The sequence below is a fragment of the Panulirus ornatus genome, chromosome 19 (genome assembly GCF_036320965.1).
Source record: "Panulirus ornatus isolate Po-2019 chromosome 19, ASM3632096v1, whole genome shotgun sequence".
Lineage (NCBI taxonomy): Eukaryota > Metazoa > Arthropoda > Malacostraca > Decapoda > Palinuridae > Panulirus > Panulirus ornatus.
Genome location: NC_092242.1, coordinates 38,943,185 through 38,964,339, shown reverse-complemented (window position 1 = coordinate 38,964,339; position 21,155 = coordinate 38,943,185).

The following is a 21,155-nucleotide window of genomic DNA, read 5'->3' as shown; positions in this document are numbered from 1 at the left end:
CTTCCTGACTCTCGTCCCAAAACCCTCTCTCCTCTCTTACCTGATTCTCGTCCCAAGCCTCACTCTCCTATCCAGTCCGAATCTCGTTTCCAGCCTCTCTCTCCTCTCCTAGCTGACTCTCGTCACAAGTCTCTCTCTCCGGTCATGCCTCAATTTCGTCTCGAGACTCTCTCTCCTCTCATGCCTGACTCTCGTCCCAAGGCTCTCTCTCCTGTCCTGCCTGACTCTCGTCCCTAGCCTCTCTATCCTCTCCTACCTGACTCTCCTTACAACCCTCTCTCTCCTGTCATACCTGACTTTCGTCCTAAGCCCGGCTCTCCTTTTCGGCCTGACTCTCGTCCAAAGCCTCTCTCTCCTGTCCAGCGTCAATCTCCTAACAAACATCTCTCTCCTTTCTACCCTGACACGCGCCCCAAGCCTCTCTCTCCTGTCGTGCCCGACTCTCGTCGGAAAACCCTCTCTCCTCTAATACCTGACTCTCGTCCCAAGCCTCTCTCTCCTCTCCTGCCTGACTCTCGTCCCAAACCCCTCTCTCCTTTTCGGCCGGGCTCTCTTCCGAAGCCTCTCTCTATTGTCTTGCCTGACTCTCGTCCCAAGCCTCTCTCTCCTCTCCTGCCTGACTCTCGTCCCAAACCCCTCTCTCCTTTTCGGCCGGGCTCTCTTCCGAAGCCTCTCTCTATTGTCTTGCCTTACTCTCGTCCCAAGCCTCTCTCTCTCGTCTTAACCGACTCTCTTCCGAAGCCTCTATCTACTGTCTTGCGTGATTCTCGTCCCCAGCCTCTCTCCCCTGTCCAGCCTAATTCGCATACCAAGCATTTCTCTCCTGCCCTGCCTGATTCTCGTCCCAAGCCATTCTCTCCTGTACTGTCTGACTCTCGTCGCAACCCTCTCTCACCTGTCCAGTCTGACTCAATTCCGAAGCCCCTCTCTCTCCTGTCCTGCCTGACTTTGGTCCCAAACCTCTCTGTCCCGTTCACCTTCACTCTCGTCCCAAGCCTCCCTCTCCTGTCCTCCGTTAGTATCGTCACAAGCCCCTTTCTCCTGTCCAGCCTCATTCTCATCCCAAGCCCCTCTCTCCTACCCATCCTGATTCTCGTCACAAGCCTCTCTCTCCTGTCTTTCCTGACTCTCGTCCCAAGCCACTCTCTCCTGTCCAGCCTGACTCTCGTTCCTAGCCTCTCTCTCCTGTTATGCATGAATCTCGTCACAAGCCTCTCTCTCCTGTACTGTCTGAATATCGTCGAAAGCCTCTCTCTCCTGTCCAACCTGACTCTCTTCCCAGGTCTATAATCCTGTCCTGCCTGAATCTCGTTCTAAGCCTCTCTCTCCTGTTCAACCTCACCCTCGTCCCAAGCATCCCCCTCCTGTCATCCCTTAGTCTCGTCCAGCCCCCCTGTCTCCTCATTCTCATCCCAAGCCTCTCTCACCTGCCCATCCTGATTCTCGTCCCAAGCTTCTCTCTCCTGTCTTTCCCGACTCTCATCCCAAGCCTCTTTCTCCTGTCCTGCCTGACTCTCGTCCCAAGCCTTAATCTCCTGTCCAGCCTGACTCTCGTCCCAAGCGTATCTGTCCTCCCCTATCTGACTCTCGTCCCAAGCCTCATTCTCGTGTCCAGGCTGACATTCGTCTCAAGCCTCTCTCTCCTGTCCAGCCTCACTCTCGTCCCAATCCTCTCTCTCCTGTCATGCCTGACTCTCCTCCCAAGCATTTCTCTCTGTCAGCCTGACTCTCCTCCCAATCCTCCCTCTCCTATCCAGCCTGATTTTCGTCCTAAGCCCCTCTCTCGTCTTCTACGTGACTCTGGTCCCAAGCATGTCTCTCCTGTCCATGCTGACTCTCGTCCCAAGTCCCTCTCTCCTGTCCAGCCTTACTCTCGTCCCAATCCTCCCTCTCCTCTCCTGCCTGTCTCTCGTCCCAAACCTCCCTCTCTTGTCTAGCCTGACTCGTGCAAAGCGTCTCTCTTCTGTCCAGCCTGACTCTCGTTACAACCGTGTCATTCCTCTTCTACCTTCCTCTCGTCATAAGCCTCTCTCTCCTCTCATGCCTCAATTTCGTTTAAGGCCTCTCTCTCCTATCATGCCTGACTCTCGTCCCAAGCCTCTCTCCGCTGTCCAGCCTGACTCTCGTCCAAAGCCTCTCTCTCCTGTCTAGCCTGACTCTCGTCCCAAGCCTCTCCTTTCCTACCTGACTCTCGTACCAAGCCTCTTCCTCCTGTCCAGGCTGACTGTCGTCTCAAGACTCTCTCTCCTGTGCAACCCCTCTCTCCCCCCCAATCCTCTCTCTCCTGTCATGCCTGACTCTCCACCCAAGCATGTCTCTCCTCTCAGCCTGACTCTCATCCCAAACCTCTCTCTTATCAAGCATGATTCTCCTTCCAAGCCTTTCTCTCCTCTTCTACCTGTCTCTAGTCCTAAGCTTCTCTCTCTTGTCCAGCCTTACTCTGGTCCCAAGGCTCTATCTCCTTATCTCCTGTCAAGCCTTACTCTCGTCCCAATCCTCCCTCTCCTCTCTTGCCTGTCTCTCGTCCAAAGTCTCTCTCTCCTGTCTATTCTGACTCTCGTTGAAAGCCTCTCTTACGTCCAGCCTGACTCTCGTTTCAAGCCTCTCTCTCCTCTCCTACCTGACTCTCGTCCTAAGCATTTCTCCTCTCCTACCTGACTCTCCTCCGAAATCTCTCTCTGCTGTCATGCCTTAATTTCCTCTAAAGCCTCTCCCTCCTGTTATGACTGACTCTCGCCACAGCCCTCTCTCTCCTGCACTGTCTGACTCTCGTTGAAAGCCTCTCTCTCCTGTCCAAACTGACTCTCTTCCCAAACCTCTAATCCTTTCCTACCTGACTCTCGTCCCAAGCCTATCTCTCCTCTTCAGCCTCACTCTCGTCGCAAGCCTCCCTCTCCTGTCCTTCCTTAGTCTCATCCCAAGCCGCTGTCTCCTGTCCAACCTCATTTTCATCCCAAGCCTCTCTCGCCTGCCCATGCTGATTCTCGTCACAAGAATCTCTCTCCTGTCTTTCCCGACTCTCGTCCCAAGCCTCTCTATCCTGTCAATCCTGACTGTCATCCCAAGCCTCTCTCTCCTCTCCTGCATGACTCTTGTGCCAAGCGTCTCTCTCCTGTCCTGGCTGACTTTCGTCCAAAGCCTCTCTCTCCAGTCCAGCCTGACTCTCGTCCCAAGCCTCTCTCTCCTTTCCTGCCTGACTCTCGTACCAAGCCTCTTTCTCCTGTCCAGGCTGACTGTCGTCTCAAGACTCTCTCTCCTGTCCAACCCCTCTCTCCCCCCAATCCTCTCTCTCCTGTCATGCCTGACTCTCCACCCAAGCATGTCTCTCCTCTCAGCGTGACTCTCATCCCAAACCTCTCTCTTATCAAGCATGATTCTCCTTCCAAGCCTTTCTCTCCTCTTCTACCTGTCTCTCGTCCTAAGCTTCTCTCTCTTGTCCAGCCTTACTCTGGTCCCAAGGCTCTCTCTCCTTCTCTCCTGTCTAGCCTTACTCTCGTCCTAATCCTCCCTCTCCTCTCCTGCCTGTCTCTCGTCCAAAGTCTCTCTCTCCTGTCTATTCTGACTCTCGTCCAAAGCCTCTCTCTTCCGTCCAGCCTGACTCTCGTTCCAAGCCTCTCTCTCTTCTCCTACCTGATTCTCGTCCTAAGCATCTCTCCTCTCCTACCTGACTCTCCTCCGAAGTCTCTCTCTGCTGTCATGCCTTAATTTCCTCTAAAGCCTCTATCTCCTGTTATGACTGACTCTCGTCACAGCCTTCTCTCTCCTGTACTGTCTGACTTGTCGAAAACCTCTCTCTCCTGTCAAAAGTGACTCTCTTCCCAAACCTATAATCCTGTCCTGCCTGACTTGTCCCAAGCCTCTCTCTCCTATTCAACGTCACTCTCGTCCCAAGCATCCTTCTCCTGTCCTCCCTTAGTCTCGTCCCAAGGCCCTGTCTCCTCATTCTCATCCGAAGCCTCCCTCTTCTGCCCATCTTGATTCTCGTCTTGTCTTTCCTGACTCTCGTCCCAAGCCTCTCTCTCCTGTCCCGCCTGACTCTCGTCCAAAGCCTTTATCTCATGTCCAGCCTGACTCTCGTCCCAGGCGTATCTGTCCTACCCTACCTGACTCTCGTCCCAAGCATCATGCTCGTGTCCAGGCTGACATTCGTCTCAAGCCTCTCTCTCCTGTCCAGCCTCACTCTCGTCCCAATCCTCACTCTCCTGTCATGCCTGACTCTCCTCCGAAGCATGTCTCTCTGTCAGCGAGACTCTAATCCCAATCCTCTCCCTCCTATCCAGCCTGATTTTCGTCCTAAGTCTCTCTCTCGTCTTCTACCTGACACTGGTCCCAAGCATCTATCTCCTGTCCAGCCTGGATCTCGTCCCAAGCCTCTCTCTCCTGTCTAGCTTTACTTTCCTTCCAATCCTCTCTCTCCTCTCCTGCCTGTCTCTCGTCCTAAGCCTCCCTCTTTTGTATAGCCTGACTCTCGTCCCAAGCGTCTCTCTTCTGTCCAGCCTGACTCACTTTCCAACCGTGTCATTCCTCTTCTACCTGACTCTCTTCATAAGCGTCTCTCTCAAATCCTACCTGACTCTCGTCCGAAGCCTCTCTTTCCTGTCCAGGTTGACTCTTGTCCAAAGACTCTCTCTTCTGTCCAGCCTGATTTTCATCGCAAGCTTCTCTCTCCTGTCCTGCCTGACTCTCGTCGCAATCCTCTCTCTCCTGTCAAGCCTGACTCTCTTCCCAAGACTCTCTCTCCTGTCCTGCCTGACTCTGGTCCCAAGCCTCTCTGTCCCGTCCGCTTCACTCTCGTCCCAAGCTTACCTCTCCTGTCCTCCGTTAGTCTCGTCAAAAGCCCCTGTCTACTGTCCAGCCTCATTTTCATCACAAGCCCCTCTCTCCTGCCGATCCTGATTCTCATCCCAAGCCTATCTATCCTGTCTTTCCTGACTCTCGTCCCAGACTTATCTCTCTTGTCCAGCCTTACTCTCGTCCTAAGGCTCTCTCTCCTTCTCTCCTGTCTAGCCTTACTCTTGTCCCAATCCTCCCTCTCCTCTCCTGCCTGTCTCTCGTCCTAAGTCTCTTTCTCCTGTCTATTCTGACTCTCGTCCAAAGCCTCTCTTTTCCGTCCAGCCTGACTCTCGTTCCAAGCAAATTTCTCCTCTCCTACCTGACTCTCGTCCTAAGCATCTCTCCTCTCCTACCTGACTCTCCTCCGAAGTCTCTCTCTGCTGTCATTCCTTAATTTCCTCTAAAGCCTCTCTCTCCTGTTATGACTGACTCTCGCCACAGCCTTCTCTCTCCTGTACTGTCTGACTCGTCGAAAGCCTCTCTCTCCTCTCAAAACTGACTCTTTTCCCAAGCCTCTAATCATGTCCTGCCTGACTCTCGTCCTAAGCCTGTCTCTCCTGTTCAACGTCACTCTCGTCCCAAGCATCCTTCTCCTGTCCTCCCTTAGTCTCGTCCCAAGCCCTGTCTCATTCTCATCCGAAGCCTCTCTCTCCTGCCCATCCTGATTCTCGTCCCAAGCCTCTCTCTCCTGTCTTTCCTGACTCTCGTCCCAAGCCTCTCTTTCCTGTCCCGCCTGACTCTCGTCCAAAGCCTTTATCTCATGTCCAGCCTGACTCTCGTCCCAGGCGTATCTGTCCTCCCCTACCTGACTCTCGTCCCAAGCATCATTCTCGTGTCCAGGCTGACATTCGTCTCAAACCTCTCTCACCTGTCCAGCCTCACTCTCGTCCCAATCCTCTCTCTCCTGTCATGCCTGACTCTCCTCCCAAGCATGTCTATCTGTCAGCCTGATTCTTATCCCAGTCCTCTCTCTCCTATCCAGCCTGATTTTCGTCCTAAGTCTCTCTCTCGTCTTCTACCTGACACTGGTCCCAAGCATCTATCTCCTGTCCAGCCTGATTCTCGTCCCAAGCCTCTCTCTCCCGTCTATCTTTACTTTCGCTCCAATCTTCCCTCTCCTCTCCTGCCTTTCTCTCGTCCCAAGCCTCCCTCTTTTGTCTAGCTTGACTCTCGTCCCAAGCGTCTCTCTTCTGTCCAGCCTGACTCTCTTTCCAACCATGTCATTCCTCTTCTACCTGACTCTTTTCATAAGCGTCTCTCTCATCTCCTACCTGACTCTCGTCCCAAGCCTCTCTCTCCTGTCCAGATTGACTCTCGTCCAAAGACTCTCTCTTCTGTCCAGCCTGACTTTCATCGTAAGCTTCTCTCTCCTGTCCTGCCTGACTCTCGTCGCAATCCTCTCTCTCCTGTCCAGCATGACTCTCTTCCCAAGACTCTCTCTCCTGTCCTGAATGACTCTGGTCCCAAGCCTCTCTGTCCCGTCCAGCTTCACTCTCGTCCAAAGCTTCCCTCTCCTGTCCACCGTTAGTCTCGTCAAAAGCTCCTGTCTCCTATCCAGCCTCATTCTCATCCCAAGCCCCTCTCTCCTGCCGATCCTTATTCTCATCCCAAGCCTCTCTACCCTGTCTTTCCTGACTCTCGTCCCAAGCCTCTCTCTCCTGTCCAGCCTGGCTCTCCTTCCAAGCCTCTCTCTCCTGTTCAACCTCACTCTCGTCTCAAGCATCCCTCTCCTGTCCTCCCTTAGTCTAGTCCCAAGCCCCTGTCTCCTCATTCTCATCCCAAGCCTGTCTCTCCTGCCTATCCTGATCCTCGTCCCAAACCTTTCTATCCTGTCTTTCCTGATTCTCGTCCCAAGCCTCTTTCTCCTGTCCTGCCTGACTCTCGTCCCAAGCCTCTATCTGCTGTCTAGCCTGACTCTCGTCCCCAGTGTATCTGTCCTCCCCTACCTGACTCTCGTCCCAAGCCTCATTCTCGTGTCCAGGCTGACATTCGTCTCAAGCCTCTTTCTCCTGTCCAGCCTCACTCTCATCCCAATCTTCTCTCTCCTGTCATGCCTGACTCTCCTCCCAAGTATGTCTCTCTGTCAGCCTGACTCTCATCCCAATCCTCTCTCTCCTATCCAGCCTGATTTTCGTACCAAGCCTCTCTCTCGTCTTCTACCTGACTCTGGTCCCAAGCATCTCTCTCCTGTCCAGCCTGACTCTCGTCCCAAGCCTCTCTCTCCTGTCTAGCCTTACTCCCGTTCCAATCCTCCCTCTCCTCTCCTGTCTGTCTCTCTTTCCAAGCCTCCCTCTTTTGTCTAGCCTGACTCTCGTCCCAAGCGTCTCTCTTCTGTCCAGCCTGACTCTTTCCAACCGTGTCATTCCTCTTCTACCTGACTCTCGTCATAAGCGTCTCTCTCCTCTCCTACCAGACTCTCGTCCCAAGCCTCTCTCTCCTCTCATGCCTCAACTTCGTCTCAAGCCTCTCTTTCGTATCATGCCTTACTCTTGTCCCAAGCCTCTCTCTCCTGTACAGCCTCACTCTCGTCCAAAGCCTCTCTCTCCTGTCTAGCCTGACTCTCGTTCCAAGCCTCTCTCTCTTATCATGCCTGACACTCGTCCCAAGCCTCTCTCTCCTGTGTAGCCTCAATCTCGTCTCAAGGCTCTCTCTCCTTTCCTATCTGACCCTCGTCCCAAGTCTCTCTCTCCTCTCATGCCTGAATCTCGTCCCAAGCCACTCTCTTCTTTTCGGCCGGACTGTCTTCCCGAGTCTCTCTCCTGTCCTGTCTCACTCTCGTCCCAAGCCTCTCTCTCCTGTCTTAACCAATTCTCGTCCGAAGCCTCTCTCAACTGTCCTGCGTGACTCTCGTCCCCAGCCTGTCTCCCCTGTCCAGCCTCATTCTTATCAGAAGCCTTTCTCTCCTGCCCTGCCTGATTCTCGTCCCAAGCCTCTCTTTCATGTACTGTCTGACTCTCGTCAAATGCCTCTCTCTCCTGTCCAGCCTGACTCTCTTCCCAAGCCTCCAATCCTGTCCTACCTTAGTCTCGTCCCAAGCTCCTGTCTCCTATCCAGCCTCATTCTCATCCCAAGCCTCTCTCTCCTGCCCATGTTGATTCCCGTCGCAAGAATGTCCTGACTTTCCCGACTCTCGTCCCAAGCCTCTCTATCCTGTCAATCTTGACTGTCATCCTAAGCCTGTCTCTCCTCTCCTGCATGACTCGCGCCAAGTGTCTCTCTCCTGTCCTGGCTGACTCTCGTCCCAAGCCTATCTCTCCAGTACAGCCTGACTCTCGTCCCAAGCCTCTCTCTCCCTTCCTACCTGACTCTCGTCCCAAGCCTCTTTCTCCTGTCAGGCTGACTGTCGTCTCAAGCCTCTCTCTCCTGTCTAGGCTGACTGTCGTCTCAATCCTCTCTCTCCCCCAAACCTCTCTCTCCTGTCATGCCTGACTCTCGTCCAAAGACTCTATCTCCTGTCCAGCCTGACTCTCGTCCCAGGCGTATCTATACTCGCCTACCTGACTCTCGTCCCAAGCATCATTCTCGTCTCCAGTCAGACATTCGTCTCAAGCCTCTCTTTCCTGTCCAGCCTCACTCTCGTCCCAATCCTTTCTCTCCTGTCATGCCTAACTCTCCTCCGAAACTTGTCTCTTTGTCACCCTGAGTCTCATCCCAATCCTCTCTCTCCTATCCAGCCTGATTTTCGTGCCAAGCCTCTCTCTTGTCTTCTACCTGACTCTGGTCCCAAGCATCTGTCTCCTGTCCAGCCTGACTCTCGTCCCAAGCCTCTCTCTCTCCTGTCTATCCTAACTCCCGTTCCATTCCTCCCTCTCCTCTCCTGCCTGTCTCTCTTCCCAAGCCTCCCTCTTTTGTCTAGCCTGACTCTCGTCCCAAGCGTCTCTCTTCTGTCCAGCCTGACTCTCTTTCCAACCTTGCTATTCCTCTTCTACCTGACTCTCGTCATAAGCGTCTCTCTCCTCTCCTACAAGACTCTCGTCCCAAGCCTCTCTCTCCTCTCATGCCTCAATTTCGTCTCAAGCCTCTCTCTCGTATCATGCCTTACTCTCGTCCCAAGCCTCTCTCTCCTGTCCAGCCTCACTCTCGTCCAAAGCCTCTCTCTCCTGTCTAGCCTGACTCTTGTTCCAAGCCTCTTTCTCTTATCATGCCTGACACTCGTCCCAAGCCTCTCTCTCCTGTGTAGCCTCAATCTCGTCTCAAGGCTCTCTCTCCTTTCCTACCTTACTCTCGTCCTAAGCCTCTCTCTTCTGTCCAGCCTCAATCTCGTTTTAAGTTTCTCCCTGCTGTCCTGCCTCACTCTCGTCCCAAGCCTCTCTCTCCTTTCTGGCCTGACTCTGGTCCCAAGCCTCTCTCTCCTCTCATGCCTCAATTTCGTCTCAAGCCTCTTTCTCTTACCATGTCTGACTCTCGTCCCAAACCGTCTCTCCTATCCTATCTGACCCTCGTCCCAAGTCTCTCTCTTCTCTCATGCCTGAATCTCGTCCCAAGCCACTCTCTTCTTTTCGGCCAGACTGTCTTCCCGAGTCTCTCTCCTGTCCTGTCTCACTCTCGTCCCGAGCCTCTCTCTCCTGTCTTAACCGATTCTCGTCCGAAGCCTCTCTCTACTGTCCTGCGTGACTTTCGTCCCCAGCCTGTCTCCCCTGTCCAGCCCCATTCTTATCACAAGCCTTTCTCTCCTGCTCTGCCTGATTCTCGTCCCAAGCCTCTCTTTCATGTACTGTCTGACTCTCGTCAAATGCCCCTCTCTCCTGTCCAGCCTGACTCTCTTCCCAAGCTTCCAATCCTGTCCTGCCTGACTCTCGTCCCAAGCCTATCTCTCCTGTTCAGCCTTATTCTCGTCCAAAGCAACCCTCTCCTGTCCTCCCTTAGTCTCGTCCCAAGCCCCTGTCTCCTATCCAGCCTCATTCTCATCCCAAGCCTCTCTCTCCTGCCCATGCTGATTCTCGTCGCAAGAATCTCCTGTCTTTCCCGACTCTCGTCCCAAGCCTCTCTATCCTGTCAATCTTGACTGTCATCCTAGGCCTCTCTCTCCTCTCCTGCATGACTCTCGCGCAAAGCGTCTCTCTCCTGTCCTGTCTTAATCTCGTCCCAAGCCTATCTCTCCAGTACATCCTGACTCTCGTCCAAAGCCTTTCTCTCCTTTCCTACCTGACTCTCGTCCAAAGCCTCTTCCTCCTGTTTAGGCTGACTGTCGTCTCAAGCCTCTCTCTCCCCCAAACCTCTCTCTCCTGTCAGCCTTACTCTCATCCCAAACCTCTCTCTCCTATCCAGCCTGATTCTCCTTCCAAGCCTCTCTCTCCTCTTCTTCCTGTGTCTCGTCCCAAGCTTCTCTCTCTTGTCCAGCCTTACTCTCGTCCCAAGGTTCTCTCTCCTGTCTAGACTTACTATCGTCCCAATCCTCCCTCTCCTCTCCTGCCTGTCTCTCGTCCCAAGTCTCTCTCTCCTGTCTATCTATCCTGACTCTCCTCCAAAGCCTCTCTCTACCGTCCAGCCTGACTCTAGTTACAAGCTTCTCTCTCCTCTCCTACCTGACTCTCGTCCTAAGCCTCTCTCCTCTCCAACGTGACTCTCGTCCTAATTATCTCTCTGATGTCATGCCTTAATTTCCTCTAAAGCCTCTCTCTCCTGTTATGCCTGACTCTCGTCACAACCCTCTCTCTCCTGTATTGTCTGACTCTCGTTGAAAGCCTCTCTCTCCTGTCCAAACTGACTCTCTTCCCAAGCCTCTAATCCTGTCCTGCCTGACTCTCGTCCTAAGCCTCTCTCTCCTGTTCAACGTCAGTCTCGTCCCAAGCATCCTTCTCCAGTCCTCCCTTAGTCTCGTCCCAAGCCCCTGTCTCCTCATTCCCATCCCAAGCCTCTCTCTCCTGCCCGTCCTGCTTTTCGTCCCAAGCCTCTCTCTCCTGTCTTTCCTGACTCTCGTCCCAAGCCTCTCTCTCCTGTCCTGCCTGACTCTCGTCCAAAGACTCTATCTCCTGTCCAGCCTGACTCTCGTCCCAGGCGTATCTGTACTCGCCTACCTGAATCTCGTTCAAAGCATCATTCTCGTGTCCAGGCTGACATTTGTCTGAAGCCTCTCTCTCCTGTCCAGCCTCACTCTCGTCCCAATCCTTTCTCTCCTGTCATGCTTGCCTCTCCTCCGAAGCTTGTCTCTCTGTCAGCCTGACTCTCATCCCAATCCTCTCTCCCCTATCCAGCCTGATTTTCGTACCAAGCCTCTCTCTTGTCTTCTACCTGACTCTGGTCCCAAGCATCTCTCTCCTGTCCAGCCTGACTCTCGTCCCAAGCCTCTCTCTCCTGTCTAGCCTTACTCTCGTTCCAATCCTCCCTCTTCTCTCCTGCCTGTCTTTCGTCCCAACCCTCCCTCTTTTGTCTAGCCTGACTCTCATCCTAAGCGTCTCTCTTCTGTCCAGCCTGACTCTCTTTCCAACCGTGTCATTACTCTTCTACCTGACTCTCGTCATAAGCGTCTCTCTCCTCTCCTACCTGACTCTCGTCCCAAGCCTCTCTCTCCTCTCATGCCTCAATTTCGTCTCAAGCCTCTCTCTCCTATCATGCCTGACTCTCGTCCCAAGCCTCTCTCTAATGCCCAGCCTGACTCTCGTCCAAAGACTCTCTTCTGTCCAGCCTGACTCTCATCGCAAGCTTCTCTCTCCTGTCCTGCCTAACTCTCGTCCCAAACCAATCCCTCCTGTCCAGGCTCAATATCCTATCAAGCCTCTCTCTCTTTTCTTCCCTGACTCTCGCCCCAAGCCTCTCTCTCCTGTTGTGCCCGACTCTCGTCGGAAAACCCTCTCTCCTCTCATACCTGACTCTCGTCCCAAGCCTCTCTCTCCTCTCCTGCCTGACTCTCGTCCCAAACCCCTCTCTCGTTTTCGGCCGGACTTTCTTCCGAAGCCTCTCTCTCCTGTCTTGCCTTACTCTAGTCCCAAGCCTCTCTCTTCCGTCTTAACCGACTCTCTTCCGAAGCCTCTCTCTACGGTCCTGCGTGACTTTCGTCCCCAGCCTCTCTCCCCTGTCCAGCCTCATTCATATCCCAAGACTTTCTCTCCTCCCCTTCCTGATTCTCGTCCCAAGCCTTTCTCTCCTGTACTGTCTGATTCTCGTCCCAACCCTCTCTCTCCTGTCCAGCCTGACTCTCTTGCCAAGCCTCTTTCTCCTGTCCTGTCTGACTCTCGTCCCAAGCCTCTATTTCCTGTCCAGCCTGACTCTCGTCCCAAGCGCATCTGTCCTCCCCTACCTGACTCTCGTTCCAAGCCTCATTCTCGTGTCCAGGCTAACATTCGTTTCAATCCTCTCTCTCCTGTCCAGCCTCACTCTCGTCACAATCCTCTCTCTCCTGTCATGCCGTACTCTCCTCACAAGCATTTCTCTCTATCAGCCTGACTCTCATCCCAATCCTCTCTCTCCTATCCAGCCTGATTTTTGTCCTAAGCCTCTCTGTCGTCTTCTACCTGACTCTGGTCCCAAGCATCTCTCTCCTGTCCATCCTAACTCTCGTCCCAAGCCTCTCTCTCCTGTCTAGCCTTACTCTCGTCCCAATCCTCCCTCTCCTCTCCTGCCTGTCTCCCGTCTTAAGTCTCCCTCTCTTGTGTAGCCTGACTCTCGTGCAAAGCGTCTGTCTTCTGTCCAGCCTGACTCTCGTTCCATCCGTGTCAATCCCCTTCTATCTGACCCTCGTCATAACCGTCTCTCTCCTGTCCTACCTGACTCTCGTTCCAAGCGTCTCTCTCCTCTCTGCCTCAATTTCGTCTCAAGCCTCTCTCTCCTATGATGACTAACTCTCGTCCCAAGCCTCTCTCTCCTGTCCAGCCTGACTCTCGTCCAAAGCCTCTCTCTCCTATCATGCCTGACTCTCGTCCCAAGCCTCTCTCTCCTGTGTACCTTCAATCTCGTCTCAAGGCTCTCTCTCCTTTCCTACCTTACTATCGTCCCAAGCATCTCTCTTCTGTCCAGCCTCAATCTCGTTTCAAGCCTCTCCGTCTTGTCCTGCCTCATTCTCATTCCAAGCCTCTCTCTCCTGCCCATGCTGATTTTCGTCGCAAGAATCTCTCTCCTGTCTTTCCCGACTCTCGTCCCAAGCCTCTCTGTCCTGTCAATCCTGACTGTCATCCAAAGCCTCTCTCTCCTCTCTTGCATGGCTCTCGTGACAAGTTTCTCTCTCTTGTCCTGGCTGACTCTCGTCCCAAGCCTCTATCTCCAGTACAGCCTGATTCTTGTCCCAAGCCTCTCTCTCCTTTCCTACCTGACTCTCGTACCAAGCCTCTTTCTCCTGTCCAGGATGATTGTCTTCTCAAGCCTCTCTCTCCTGTCCAACCTCTCTCTCCCTCCAAACATCTCTCTCCTGTCATGCCTGACTCTCCACCCAAGCATGTCTCTCCTGTCAGCCTGACTCTCATCCCAAACCTCTCTCTTATCAAGCCTGATTCTCCTTCCAAGCTTATATCTCCTCTTCTACCTATCTATCGTCCCAAGCTTCTCTCTCTTGTCCAGCCTTACTCTCGTACCAAGGCTCTCTCTCATCTCCTGCCTGTCTCTCGTCCAAAGTCTCTCTCTCCTGTCTATCCTGACTCTCGTCCAAAGCCTCTCTCTTCCGTCCAGCCTGACTCTCGTCCCAAGCCTCTCTCTCCTCTCCAACCTGATTCTTGTCCTAATCCTCTCTCCTCTCCTATCTGACTCTCGTCCGAAGTCTCTCTCTTCTGTCATGCCTTAATTTCTTCTAAAGACTCTCTCTCCTGTTATGCCTGACTCTCGTCACAATCCTCTCTCTCCTGTACTGTCTGACTCTCGTCGAAATCCCCTCTCTCCTGTCCAAACTGACTCTCTTCCCAAGCATCTAATCCTGTCCTGCCTGACTCTCGTCCTAGGCCTCTCTCTCCTTTTCAACGTCACTCTCGTCCCGAGCATACTTCTGTCCTCCCTTAGTCTCCTCCCAAGGCCCTGTCTCCTCATTCTCAACCCAAGCCTCTCTCTCCTGCCCATCCTGATTCTCGTCTGAAGCCTCTCTCTCCTGTCTTTCCTGACTCTCGTCCCAAGCCTCTCTCTCCTATCCTGCCTGACTCACGTCCAAAGCCTCTATCTCCTGTCCAGCCTGACTCTCGTCCCAGGCGTATTTGTCCTCCCCTACCTGACTCTCGTCCCAAGCATCACTCTCGTGTCCAGGCTGACATTCGTCTCAAGCCTCTCTCTCCTGTCCAGCCTCAGTCTCGTCCCAATCCTCTCTCTCCTGGCATGCCTGACTCCTCATAAGCATGTCTCTCTGTCAGCCTGACTCTCATCCCAATACTCTCTCTCCTATCCAGCCTGATTTCCGTACCAAGCCTCTCTCTCATCTTCTATGAGACTAGTCTCAAGCATCTCTCTCCTGTCCAGCCTGACTCTCATCCCAACTCTCTCTCTCTCCTGTCTAGCCTTACTCTCGTTCCAATCCTCCCTCTCCTCTCCTGCCTGTCTCTCGTCCAAAGCCTCCCTCTTTTGTCTAGCCTGTCTCTCGTCCCAAGCGTCTCTCTTCTGTCCAGCCTGACTCTTTCCAACCGTGTCATTCCTCTTCTACCTGACTCTCGTCATAAGCGTCTCTCTCCTCTCCTACCTGACTCTCGTCCAAAGTCTCTCTCCCCTCTCATGAATCAATTTCGTCTCAAGCCTCTCTCTCCGATAATGCCTGACTCTCGTCACAAGCCTCTCTCTCCTGTCCAGCCTGACTCTCGTCCAAAGACTCTCTCTTGTGTGCAGCCTGACTCTCATCACAAGCTTCTATCTCCTGTCCTGCCTGACTCGTCCCAAAACTATCTCTCCTGTCGAGCCTCACCCTTGTCTAAATCCTCTCTCTCCTGTCAATCCTGACTCTCGTCCCAAGCATCTCTCTCCTGTTCAGCCTGACTCTCATCCCAAGCCTCTCTCTCCTATCCAGCCAGACTTTCGTCCAAAGCGTGTCTCTCCTCTCCTACCTGACTCTCGTCCCAAGCCTCTCTCTCCTATCTACTCCTGATTCTCTTCCCAAGCCTCTCTCTCCTGTCTAAACTCAATCTCGTCTCAACACTCTCTCTCCTATCCTTCCTGCCTCTCGTCCGAAGGCTCTATCTCCTTTCTGGCCTGACTCTACTCACAAGCCTCTCTCTCCTGTCCTTCCTGACTCTCGTCCCAAAACCCTCTCTCCTCTCTTACCTGACTCTCGTTCCAAGCCTCTCTTTCCTATCCAGTCTGAATCTCGTTTCAAACCTCTCTCTCCTCTCCTAGCTGACTCTCGTCCCAAGCTTCTCTCTCCTGCCATGCCTCAATTTCGTCTCAAGACTCTCTCTCCTGTCATGCCTGACTCTCGACCTAAGGCTCTCTCTTCTGTCCTGCCTGACTCTCGTCCCAAGCCTCTCTGTCCTCTCCTACCTGACTCTCGTTACAACCCGCTCTCTCCTGTCATTAATGACTTTCGTCCCAAGCCCCTCTCTCCTTTTCGGCCTGACTCTCGTTCCAAGCCTCTCTCTCCTGTCCAGGCTCAATCTCCTCTCAAGCCTCTGTCTCCTTTCTTCCCTGACACTCGTCCCAAGCCTCTCTCTCCTGTTGTGCCCGACTCTTGTCTGAAAATCCTCTCTCCTCTCATACCTGACTCTCGTCCTAAGCCTCTCTCTCCTCTCCTGCCTGACTCTCGTCCCAAGCCCCTCTCTCCTTTTCGGCAGGACTCTCTTTCCAAGTCTCTCTCTCCTGTCCTGCCTCACTCTCGTCCCAAGCCTCTCTCTCCTATCTTAACCGACTCTCGTCCGAAGCCTCTATCTACTGTCCTGCGTGACTCTCGTCCCCAGCCTCTCTCCAATGTCCAGCCTCATTCTTATCCCAAGCCTTTCTCTCCTGCCCTTCCTGATTCTCGTTCCAAGCCTCTCTCTCCTGTACTGTCTGACTCTCGTCGCAACCCTCTCTCTACTGTCCAACCTGACTCTCGTCCCAAGCCTCTCTCCCCTGTCCTTCCTGACTCTCGTCCCAAGCCTCTCTGTCCCGCCCAGCTTCACTCTCGTCACAAGCTTCCCTCTCCTGTCCTCCATTAGTCTCGTTCCAAGCCCCTGTCTCCTGTCGAGCATCATTCTCATCTCAAGCCTCACTCTCCTGCCCATCCTGATCCTCGTCCCAAGCCTCTCTCTCTTGTCTTTCCTGACTCTAGTCCCAAGCCTCTCTGTCCTGTCTAGCCTGACTCTCGTCTCAAGCCTCTCTCTCCTGTCTAGCCTGACTCTCGTTCCAAGCCTCTCTCTCCTATCATGCTTGACTCTCGTCCCAAGCCTCTTTCTCCTGTGTAGCCTCAATCTCGTCTCTAGTTTCTCTCTCCTTTATTTACCTTACTCTCGTCCAAGCCTTTCTCTTCTGTCCAGCCTCAATCTCGTTTCAAGCCTCTCTCTCCTGTGCTGCCTCACTCTCGTCCCAAGCCTCTCTCTCCTTTCTGGCCTGACTCTCGTCCCAAGCCACTCTCTCTTGTCATGCCTGACTCTTGTCCCAAAACCCTTTCTCCGATCCTACCTGACTCTCATCCTAAGCCTCTCTCTCCTCTCATGTCTGACTCTCGTCCCAAGCCCCTCTCTTCTTTTCGGCCGGACTCTCTTCCCGAGTCTCTCTCTCCTGTCCTGCCTCACTCTCGTCACAAGCCTCTCTCTCCTGTCTTTCCCGATTCTTGTCCCAAGACTCTGTCTCTTGTCCTGCATGACTCTAGTCCCCAGCCTCTCTATCCTGTCCAGCTTCATTCTCATCCCAAGCATTTCTCTCCTGCCCTGCCTGATTCTCACCCCAAGCTTCTCTCTCCTGTACTGTCTGACTCTCGTCGAAAGCCTCGCTCTCCAGTCCAGCCTGACTCTCTTCCCAATCTTCTAATCCTGTCCAGCCTGACTCTCGTCCCAAACCGATCTCTCCCGTTCAGCCTCACTCTCGTCGCAAGCCTCCCTCTCCTGTCCTACCTGTCCTGTCGTTCCAAGCCTCTCTCTCCTATCATGCCTGACTCTCGTCCCAAGCCTCTTTCTCCTGTGTAGCCTCAATCTCGTCTCAAGGTTCTCTCTCCTTTATTTACCTTACTCTCGTCCAAGCCTCTCTCTCCTGTGCTGCCTCACTCTCTTCCCAAGCCTCTCTCTACTTTCTGGCCTGACTCTCGTCCCAAGCCACTCTCTCGTGTCCTGCCTGACTCTCATCCCAAGCCTCTCTCTCCTGCCCATGCTGATTCTCGTCGCAAGCCTCTCTCTCTTGTCTTTCCTGATTCTCGTCCTAGGCCTCTCTATCCTGTCAATCCTGACTATCATCCCAAGCCTCTCTCCTCTCTCCTGCATGACTCTCGTGCCAAGCCTCTCTCTCCTTTCTGGCCTGACTCTCGTCCCAAGCCTCTCTCTCCAGTCAAGCCTGACTCTCGTCCCAAGCCTCTCTCTCCTTTCCTACCTGACTCTCGCCACAAGCCTCTTTCTCCTGTCCAGGCTGACTGTCGCCTCAAGCCTCTCTCTCCTGTACAACCTCACTCTCCTTCCAAACCTCTGTCTCCTGTCATGCCTGACTCTCCTCCTAAGCATGTCTCTAGTGTCAGACTAATTCTCATCCCAAACCTCTCTCTCCTGTCCAGCCTGATTCTCCTTCCAAGCCTCTCTCTCCTCTTCTATCTGACTATCGTCCCAAGCCCCTCTCTCTTGTCTTGTCTGACTCTCATCCCAAGCCTCTCTCTCCTGTCTAGCCTTCCTCTCGTCCCAATCCTCCCTCTCCTCTCCTACCTGCTCTCTGCCTGTCTCTCGTCCCAAGCCTCCCTCTCTTCTCTAGCCTGACTCTCGTGGAAAGCGTCTCTCTTCTTTCCAGCCTGACTTTCGTTCCAACCGTGTCATTCCTCTTCTACCTGACTCTCGTCATAAGCCTCTCTCTCCTGTCTAGCCTGACTCTCGTTCCAAGCCTCTCTCTCCTATCATGCCTGACTCTCGTCCCAAGCCTCTCTCTCCTGTGTAGCCTCAATCTCGTCTCAAGGCTCTCTCTCCTCTGTAGCTTCAATCTCGTCTCAAGGCTCTCTCTCCTTTCCTACCTTACTCTCGTCCCAAGCCTCTCTCTTCTGTCCAGTCTCAATCTCGTTTCAAGCCTCTCTCTCCTGTCCTGCTTCACTCTCGTCCCAAGCCTCTCTCTCCTTTCTGGCCTGACTCTGTTTCCAAGCCTCTCTCTCTTATCATGCCTGACTCTCGTCCCAAAACCCTCTCTCCTATCCTACCTGACTCTTGTCCCAAGCCTCTCTCTTCTCTCATGCCTGACTCTCGTCCCAAGCCCCATTCTTCTTTTCGGCCGGACTCTCTTCCCGAGTCTCTCACTCCTGTCCTGTCTCACTCTCGTCCCAAGCGTCTCGCTCCTGTCTTAACCAACTCTCGTCCGAAGCCTCTCTCTACTGTCCTGCGTGACTCTCGTCCCCAGCCTCTCTCCCCTGTCCAGTCTCATTCTTATCCCAAGCCTTTCTCTGTTGCCCTACCTGATTCTCGTCCCAAGCCTCTCTCTCCTGTCCAACCTCTCTCTCCCCCCAAACCTCTTTCTCCTGTCATGCCTGACTCTCCACCCAAGCATGTCTCTCCTGTCAGCCTGACTCTCATCCAAAACCTCTCTCTCCTATCCAGCCTGATTCTCATTCCAAGCCTCTCCTATTCTACCTGTCTCTCGTCCAAAGCTTCTCTCTCTTGTCCAGCCTTACTCTCGTCCCAAGCCTCTCTATCCTGTCTAGCCTTACTCTCCCCCCAATCCTCCCTCTCCTCTCCTGCCTGTCTCTCGTCCTAAGTGTCTGTCTTTCCTGTCTATCCTGACTCTCGTCAAAAGTCTCTCTCTTCCGTCCAGCCTGACTCTCGTTCCAAGCCTCTCTGTCCTCTCCTACCTGACTCTCGTCCTAAGCCTCTCTCTCCTGTCTAGCCTGACTTTCGTCCAAGCCTCTCTCTCTGTCATGCCTACTTCGTCCAAGCCTCTCTCTCCTGTATGCTGCTCTGTCCAAGCTCTCTGTCCAGCTCATCTACCAAGTCTTCTCTGTTGCCCTCATGATCTCGTCCAAGCCTCTCTCTCCCAACCTTTCTCTCATGCCTTACTCTCCGCCCAAGCATGTCTCTCCTTCGCCTACTGTCATCCCAACTCTCTCCATCCCGATTCTCCTTCCAAGCCTCTCCTTCTACCTGTCTCTCGCCAAGCTTCACTCTCTGTCAGCTACCTCGTCAAGCCTCTCTCTCCTGTCTAGCCTTACTCTCGTCCAGCCTCTCTCTCCTTCCTGCCTGTCTCTCGTCCCAACGTCTCTTCTTTCCGTCATCCTGACTCTCGTCAAAAGCCTCTCTCTTCCGTCCAGCTGACTCTCGTCCAAGCCTCTCTTCTCTCTACCTGACTTCGTCTGCCTACTTCTCCTCTTACTCTTTCGTCCGAGTCTCTCTCTCTGTCATGCCTCACTTTCTCAAAGCCTCTCTCCTCCAGCCTGACTTCATCCGACCTCTCCTCTGTCAAGCCTATCTCTTCTACTCTGTCCCTGCTGACTCTCTAGTCCCAGCCTCCTCTCTTCTACTGACCTGTCCCAAGCGTCTCTTCTGTCCAGCCTGACTTCGTCTCAGTTTTCCTCTCTACCTGATCTCGTCATCAAGCTCTCTCTCTCTCCTTCCTGACTCTCGTCCAAGCCTCTCTCTCCTCTCTGCCTCAATTCGCTCAGCTCTCTCTCCTTCTGCCTGACTCTCTTCCCAAAGCATCACTCTCCTGTCCTCCCTTACTCTCGTCCCAAGCCCTTGTCTCCTCATTCTCATCCTAAGCCTCTCTCTCCTGTCTTTCCTGACTCTCGTCCCAAGTTTCTTTCTCCTTTCCTGCCTGACTCTCATCCCAAGCCTCTAACTCCTGTCCAGCCTGACTCTCGTCCCAAGCGTATCTGTCCTCCCCTACCTGACTCTCGTCCCAAGCCTCATTCTCGTGTCCAGGCTGACATTCGTCACAAGCCTCTCTCTCCTGTCCAGCATCAATCTTGTCCCAGTCCTCTCTCTCCTGTCATGCCTGACTCTCCTCCTAAGCATGTCTCTCTGTCAGCCTGACTCTCATCCCAATCCTCTCTCTCCTATCCGGCCAGATTTTCGTCCTAAGCCTCTCTCTCGTCTTCTACCTGACTCTGGTCTAAAGCATTACTCTCCTGTCCAGCCTGACTCTCGTCCCAAACCTCTCTCTCCTCTCTAGCCTTACTCTCGTGACAATCCTCCCTCTCATCTCCTGCCTGTCTCTCGTCCCAAGCCTCCCTCTCTTGTCTAGACTGACTCTCGTGCAAATCGTCTCTCTTCTGTCCAGCCTGACTCTCGTTCCAACCGTGTCATTCCTCTTCTACCTGACTCTCATCATAAGCGTCTCTCTCCTCTCCTACCTGACTCTCGTCACAAACCTCTCTCTCCTCTCATGCCTCAATTTCGTCTAAAGCCTCTCTCTCCTATCGTGCCTAACTCTCGTCCCAATCCTCTCTCTCCTGTCCATCCTGACTCACGTCACAAGCCTCTCTCTCCTGTAATGTCTGACTCTCGTCGAAAGCCTCTCTCTCTTGTCTAGCCTGACTCTCTTCCGAAGCTTCTAATCCTGTCCTGCCTGACTCTCGTCCCAAGCCTATCTCTCCTGTTCAGCCTCACTCTCGTCGCAAGCCTCCCTCTCCTGTCCTCCCTTAGTCTCGTCCCAAGCCCCTGTCTCCTGTCCACCCTCATTCTCATCCCAAGCCTCTCTCTCCAGCCCATGTTGACTCTCCTCGCACGCCTCTTCCTCCTGTTTTTCTTGACTCTCGTCCCGAGCCTCTCTATCCTGTCAATCCTGACTGTCATCCCAAGCCTGTCTCTCCTCTCTTGCATGACTCGTGCCAAGCATCTCCCTCCTGTCCTGGCTGACTCTCGTCCCAAGCCTTTCTCTCAAGTCCAACCTGACTCTTGTCCCAAGCCTCTCTCTCCTTTCCTACCTGACTCTCGTCCCAAGCCTATTTCTCCTCTCCATGCTGACTCACGTCTCAAGCCTCTCTCTCCTGTCCAACCTCACTCTCATCCCAATCCTCTCTCTCCTGTCATGCCTGACACTCCGCCAAAGCATGTCTCTCATTTCAGCCTGACTCTCATCCCAAACCTCTCTCTCCAGTCCAGCCTGATTCTCCTTCCAAGCCTCTCTCTCCTCTTCTACCTGACTCTCGTCCCAAGAATTTCTCTCTTGTCTAGCCTGACTCTGGTCCCAAGCCTCTCTCTCCTGTCTAGCCTTACTCTCCTCCCAATCCTCCCTCTCCTCTCCTGTCTGTTTCTCGTCCCAAGTCTCTCTTTCTCCTGTCTATCCTGACTCTCGGCCAAAGCCTCTCTCTTCCGTCCAGCCTGACTCTCGTTCCA